Genomic DNA, 6,110 nt, shown 5'->3' on the forward strand with positions numbered 1-6,110 from the left:
CTATGCGCTTGATTTCATATTTAGTTGTTTCCATTGCTCTACTTAAAATTGTTGTTGTTCTGCTTTGTTTTGTTATGAGACATGAGACGGTGACTTTTGGATGAGCATCGAACTGAGTTTGCGAAAAATTGTAAATATTTATATTCGGGCACAATGATGGACAATCTAAGGCTGGTGATGTACCTTGCAGGACTCCACTGAACAGTGAACAGCCGAAATTATCAAGTCTATTTACAAACCGAACTACCTACCTAACCGACAAGAAGTTGCTGACTGAATTACTAATGCACTCACACACATTAAATCACCACTGGCTCTCATATTATCAATAAAATAACAGTCATTGTGTTTGCCAAAAAGAGGCATTCATGATTAGTTGCCGAAAACAGGGCCATCATCACTTCTTATAAAAGAAAATTTTTTATGTGCAAGAAAGAGATATCGGGGAATGCCGCGTGAATTATTAGTGTGTTTTTAATGGAATACAACAAATTTGCATATTTTTATTGTAACTGAAAAGTAATCATACAATCCTTAAAGCCCATCAGGAGTGAGGAATCTGTTTGTAGAACAAAATTATACTGCAGCTCGTATCAGTTTTTGCTTTTTTTCTGTGGATCAAAGATTTTAAATTTTGGTCATAGAAATCCTTATGAGACAATTTTTGATGGAAATATTAAAATATTCCATAGAAAAATTTCATGTTAGAGATCAGAATTTTTTCAATCAGTCGGTCAAAGACTTTTGAAGTCAGTAAAATTGTAAATCGACCACAAAAATGCTCGAAGCAAATGGCGTGGAGTTTGTCTAACGCAAGCTTAAAATTAAGCACCAATGAGTCTTGATTAAGTCTTCGGATTAAAGATAACGAAAACGAAGTATCTCACAAGACTTAATACGTTGAGAAAAGCGCCAGACTTTACAATTGGTGATCATAAATTTGAAAGCGCGGATAAATATAGGGTGGGTCATTTGCTTTTTAAATCGGCTATAAAAAAAACTAATATTTTTTCAAACTTTTTTTTTATTTTGAAGATTAAACATTCTCATTTATGAATGAAAAATAATATCGTTCAAATGACTGCCACGACAGGCTTTACAGTAGGCCATTCGATCAACCCAATTTTTAAGCACATTTTCGATTGTTTGGGCTCCAATTTCATGAATGGCAACTTCGATTTCGTGTTTATAAGCATCAATCGTCTCTGGATGGTTCACATAGCATTTGTCCTTAACGACTCCCCACAAAAAATAGTCCAACGGGCTTAAATCACAGTTCCGAGGCGACCAATTGATACCGGTAGCCATAGCTCGGTAGCCAAAAGTTCGAGTGTAACTTTGGCAGTGTGACAAGTTGCACCTTCCTGTTGAAACCAAATGTCGTCCATGTCATCCTCTTCAATTTTTGGAAACAAAAACTTGTTGAGCATGTCACGGTAACGCTCGCCATTAACTGTAACCGCGGCTCCTTGCTCATTTTCGAAAAAATATGGCCCGATGATGCTGCCAGACCAAAAACCGCACCAAACAGTGACTCGTTGTGGATGCAATTGCTTCTCTACAGTAACGTGTGGATTTTCTGAGCTCCAAATCCGACAATTTTGCATATTGACGTAGCCACCGATGTGAAAATGAGCTTCATCAGAAAATATAATTTTTCGGTAAAAATGCTCATCTTCGGTCAAACGATTTTCTGCCCATTGAGCGAACCGAAAACGCATTGGATGGTCATTTCGATCAAACGTATAGCGTCCCATTTCGGAAATGTCAAACCTTTAAGTAAATTATGAACACATTTGACATGTAATTTGTGTTACCATTCTCAAAAAAATAGGTGGTTCAAAAAGCAAACGCTATATGGCCCACCCTGTATTTCTGCATAGCTTTTTCTGTCTAACTCATACGGTATATAAGAGCTCTTTTCTCCGGCGTGCAATGTTTTCCACGTCCCAGTTTTAGTATTTACTTTAAAATTTTATTTAAGAAACAAAAAGCTATACTAAAAATCGCTGAAACAATATTAAAGTTTTACTCTCCGCTGCACAAGTTAAAACGTACTATTTTTGTGTCCACTTCAAAGCAGTAAAAAAGCATAAATAAAATAGAACGCAAAAAATTCCATCGAAAAAAAACGGTAAATTCCTCGTATAAATGTAAGCTTAATAACGGTAATAAATGTAAACAAAAAAATTTATTTGATCAACGCAGAGTTCGTACTAAAAATTTTACTTTACAGAAAAGGTTCACATTTGTGCTATTTATCCGTCCATGGCTGTATTTAGATTATCTATATTCATTAGAGAGAAGTAGGGAATGTGGGAAAAGGGTGTTGAATTGTTTCCAACTCCTCCTCATTCCTGCAACTATGACAGAAATCATGCATGTAAACACCTAATCTCCTTGCTTGATTTCCTATGAGACAATGTCCTGTGAGGGCCCCTACTAAGGTCCTGATTTGCAGTCTATTCAGTTGTATAATACTCTTGGACAGACGTAAATGTAGCCTTGGCCATGTTTGCCTAGCAATTTCACAGGTAGTGACACTAATCCATCTCTGATTTACAGAACTGATTAATGCGTCCTTAATGAGAAGCTTACAAGTTGCGGGGGGGGGGGGGGGGGATCTCCGTAAAATTAATTATGTCTGGCATTCAGGTACCTTCTCTTGCAAGTTGGTCTGCCCTACAGTTCCCTCGTATATCTCTGTGGCCTGGAACCCAGCATAAGATTATACTCATTTAGAGATTGGCGACAATGTAAGAAACTCCTTGATGTTATTTGGGATGCATGCAGGGCCGGTAGGGCAGCTTGGCTGTCTGATAGAATGCAGATATCTGTTGTCTCTAACCATTTTAGGGCTTCATGAATAGCGTTTATTTTCGTTTGAAAAACACTACAGTTATCCGGTAGTGTAAAGGATTCACTGATAGAAAGCTCTTCGCAATATAACCCTGATCCTACACCGGTATTCATTTTAGATCCGTCCGTGTAGATCTTAACGGGTGTGTTGGGTGTTGGATCTTCTTCAAGCCATTCCAGTCCAGAATGGATTTTCATTAGGAAATTCCTTTCGAAGCAAAGAATGCGAGGGTGATAGTCACAATTACTGGGTAATCCGTATAGGAGTCTGGCAGTCCATATAGGAGTCCAAGATAGTTGAATGTCCATGTGTGACAATCTTCCATTGTGAGCTCGCTCTGAACCTTAAAGCGGAACAAGCCGCTGAGTATTTGCAGAAGAGATCTAGGGGTGGCAGATGTAATATGATATCCAAAGCCATGGATGTCGTGGTTCTCATGGCGCCACATATTGCTAATTCCTAGTACACAGTTGCTATTATATTTTTCAACAGTGTAAAAAACTCTATGCGTTCGTTCGTACAAAGGCACACACTTATATTTGTGTTTATATGTAAATATGTCTTAAATGAAATAACTTAACTTGCGGAGTTTTTTTTTTTTTTAAATTGCCTTCATGCCTGCCTGGCTACATACGCAGCTACGTGCGAGTATTTGTATCCGGCGTTTATAAGCACGAAAACTTCCCACCAACTTTTAAATTCGTTTATTCATTAGTGAACAGATTTTTTGATTAAACGAAACTTTGTTCTTCAAGAAATATTTCTTTGCCAAACCCTGGCAGCTTGTTTCTGTTGTTATTGCAAAATCCATGCATTTGTATTAAGTGACGTAGAAAGTTCTGAATGCTTTTTGCAAAGACATCTTCTTTGGTGAGCCATATTTCACGGCGTACATAACACATGGGCTGAAAAGTTCCGGGCCTAACAAAGAAAAGACGATTTTTGTTTTTCAAAATAAGCTTTATTTATCAACGAAATTTCGATCACCAGCAACGCAATAATTCCAGCGCCGCTCTAACATTTCAATACCACTTTTGTAGTACGATTTCTCTTTTGGCTTAAAATTGGCCTCAGTTTCAGTGATAACCTTTTCATTCAAGCGAAATTTCTTGCCGACAAGCATTTTTTTAGATCTGCGAACAGCTGGGAGTAGTCGCTGGGAGCCAAATCTGGCGAATACGGGAATCTGGTGGATGTGGGAGCAGTTTGAAGTTCAATTCATGTAGTTTTGCTATGCATTGATTGACTTGTGACACGGAGCGTTGACTTGATGAAACAACTTTTTTCTCTTTGCCATATGCGGACGTTTCTTTGCGATTTCGGCCTTCAAACGCTTCAATTCATATGCGAGGTGTATTTTTGAAATTCAAAGAAAAATGCAATTTTTTAACATAAATGATCGGATGTTTATTTCATTATAAAGAGGAAGGTATGCTGTTAATAGTGGAAAATAACATCAGGCAAATGACCACCACGACCACGCTTACAGGTCAATATCCTTTTCATGAAATTTTCCATAACCGAATTGCAAAGTGGCTGCCCTATATCCTCGATAGCGTTACGAATTTCATCTTAGAGATCTTGAATCGACCCTGGGCTGTTGGCGTAGACCTTCTCTTTCACGTGGCCCCAAAGAAAAAAGTCACAAGGTGACCAATTGTGATCGAGAGATAACTCGGTGCGGAAACTTTTCCCGTAAAAGATCAATGGTTTCGCTGCTTCTGTCGCACATAGAGCCGTCTTGTTGAAAATAAAAGATGTCCATATCAATACCATCCAATTCCGGCCATGAAAAATCGTTAATCATCTCATCTCATCATAGCCATACCTGTAGATAACACATGTTATTGCAAAACCCTTTATAATATTGACTCTTGATGCTATTCCTCTTCTCAAGATAGTCGAAGAATATTACACAACGCACATCCCAAAACACCGACGCCATAACCTTTCCAGCCGATTTTTGTGCTTTAGGGCGCTTTGGACGAGGTTCACCAGTTGCTGTCCACTCAGATGACGATAGTTTTGATTGCGGAGTGAAGTGATGGATCCATGTTTTATCTACGCAAAAATTCCTGTTTATTACATTTAAACATAGCCAAACACTGCTCAGAATTATCAACACGTTCTTGTTTTTGGTCAACAGTGAGCAAACGCGGCATCCACTTTGACCAGAGCTTTCTCATAGTGAAAAGCGCGTGCAATATAAGGCCAACAGGTTCTTTAGATATCTTTAAGATGTCAGCTAACTCGCGCAACTTCACTTTTCGTTTATTCAAAACGATTTTGAGGATTTTTTGACGTTTTCTGGTATTGCCACCTCATTCGGACGTCCACTGCGTTGTGCATCATCGCATCATCGTCGTCTCTATGACCACTTTTGAAGTCAGCATCGTTTTATTGTTGTTTCTGATGAAGCGGAGTTCTCATATCAATTTTAAAGTCATTGCTTCGTTTGAACAGTATTTTTTTTTTTCAATTAAGAAGCAGTGAAAAATTAAAACTTAAAAACTAAAAAAATCTTTTTGATCCATTGCTTTAAAAATAACAAAAGTCGCGTCACTCTTAGCACAATAACTCAGAAACTACAGGGGCCGGCACTCAAGTGTAACAAGCTTCAGGCAGCTCGCGCAGCTAATGTTAATTGGCTAAATGACAGTCCCAGAGTATTTTTTACAAGCGCGCGGAAGCATTTTGCCGAGAGTAAAGGCGAAAAAAGACAATCATTAAGCGATTTCAAACGTAATAGTGGGATTGCATTATATTTGGCTGGAAAATTACAACCAGCAATTGTTCGTGAGCTCGAGCACCTTAAAATAAATAAAGTTTTTGTTTATCGCACCATTACTCGTTACAATGAAACTGGTAGCATCGCGACACGTCATGGAGGTGGTCATCACAAGACCGCAGCGTCACGTAAAATGGTTCAAAAAGTAAAGAAGAAGCGACTTGAGCGAAATATCTGACCGTACTAACCGCCGCATACTGAAAAATAATCTCAAAGTCAAGCCCTACAAAATCCAAAAGGCGCATAATCTCACACCAAAGCAGCAACAAGTCAGACTTGAGAGAGCGAAGGAGTCTCTTCGCTCGACCGAAAGCGGTCAGTTTCCGAAAATTGTGTTTTCTGACGAGAAAATTTTTCAAACTGAGCAATTCGTAAACTCCCAAAAAGATAAGGTTTATTTGAGCGACTGTTCATACGAGAATTTGAGTCATCAATTGGTTACCAGGAGGCTGCGAACCTCGC

Source organism: Anastrepha obliqua, chromosome 2 (assembly GCF_027943255.1).
Source record: "Anastrepha obliqua isolate idAnaObli1 chromosome 2, idAnaObli1_1.0, whole genome shotgun sequence".
Taxonomy (NCBI): Eukaryota; Metazoa; Arthropoda; class Insecta; order Diptera; family Tephritidae; genus Anastrepha; species Anastrepha obliqua.